Source organism: Sinocyclocheilus rhinocerous, unplaced genomic scaffold (genome assembly GCF_001515625.1).
Source record: "Sinocyclocheilus rhinocerous isolate Xijiao unplaced genomic scaffold, SAMN03320098_v1.1 scaffold176, whole genome shotgun sequence".
NCBI classification, from domain to species: Eukaryota; Metazoa; Chordata; class Actinopteri; order Cypriniformes; family Cyprinidae; genus Sinocyclocheilus; species Sinocyclocheilus rhinocerous.
Genome location: NW_015648623.1, coordinates 37,084 through 38,545, shown reverse-complemented (window position 1 = coordinate 38,545; position 1,462 = coordinate 37,084). Strand labels below are relative to the sequence as shown.

At 32.1% G+C, this 1,462-nt stretch overlaps 1 protein-coding gene across 1 annotated transcript in view; it reads right to left on the bottom strand.

The window, feature by feature from the left end:
• LOC107710058 (rap guanine nucleotide exchange factor 5-like) overlaps positions 1-1,462 on the bottom strand; it is a 49,243-nt gene that overhangs the window by 47,317 nt on the left and 464 nt on the right. The window lies entirely within an intron of this gene.

The following is a 1,462-nucleotide window of genomic DNA, read 5'->3' as shown; positions in this document are numbered from 1 at the left end:
CACAAAGGGTCATTGAGATTTTTTTATAAAAGAAAATAGTGCTTTTATTCAACAAGGATGCATTAAATGGATCAAAAGTGACAGTAAAGACATTTATAATGTTACAAAAGATGTCTATTTCAAATAAATGCTGTCCTTTTGAACTTTCTATTCATCTGTGAATCTGAAAAATAAAATGTATCACAGTTTGTACAAAAATATTCAGCAGCACAACTGTTTTCAACATTGATAATAATCAGAAATGTTTCTTAATGAGTAATGATGCTGAAAATTCAGATTTGATCACAGAAATAAATCACAGTTTAACAGATATTCACATAGAAAACAGCTAGTCTAAATTGTACTAAGATTTCACAATTTTACTGTATTTTTAATCAAATAAATTCAGCCTTGAAGAGCAGAAGAGACTTCATTCAGAAATAATAAAAAAATTTACATACTACAAAGCACTGAATGTTAGTGTAACTTTATTAGCTGCCAATGAACAAAACACCAAGCAGTTTTATAAAACAGATCCAATAAATTCCAAATGGTTGTTTTTTTTAATGGCATGTCAGTTTCTTTATCTGTTTTCATGGTGAAAACCATAAATGAGTTATTAAAATTTAAAATAGACACTAAATAACATATTTAATATGCATTTTCCTCAAACTACATTTAGATTAACTTGATTAAAAACCTTTTCAAGGGTATCAACAGAATAAATCCGTTTTCTCAGAGGAGTAGAAATATTACAATCCAATAAAATATAGTTCATTGACATGCATAAACGGCCTGCAGTTTTGCTAAAGGCAGAAAAAATATTGTTCATTGTAATTTTAATAGATGTAATAATTTAAGTACATATGCTGCTGCTACTGTTTTCATTTTGCTATAAAATCAACATAAAACTGTTTGCAACCCATTTTGCCTCTGTAATGTGATGTACAGTATTTCCACATGAAAGGCAGGAATTTATTAAATCATGAAAAATGGTCTCTAAATTTCAAGAAAAATAAGAATATACTAAACACACTTTATTTAGAATAACACACACAATGAAGAATTCACAATAAGACCAGGAATGCGATTAAAAAGCAGTAAAAGTGTTAAAATCATTGTAACGCTCTCATTGTATCTGCTTTAATATGATCTGCCGTGTGCCATTGTCATGCTGCCACTGATTTGCATTTTGAAGTCATTAAGCTGCTTATTTTCATCGAGTGCATGTGTGCATTTGTTAAAGCATGTAAAGCTCTCTGATTCTGTGTTTCGCTGTCACACGTTCACACTCCACCTTCTGACGGGACATTTCTATCCAATCAGAGTGAAGTTTGGACAGCGGCCATCCATCACAGCGATAACAGACAGCTGATGAGTCAGCCACAAACACACACACACTCACTCACACTCACACTCACACTCACACACACACTCACTCACACACACTCACACACACACACACACACACACACACACTCAC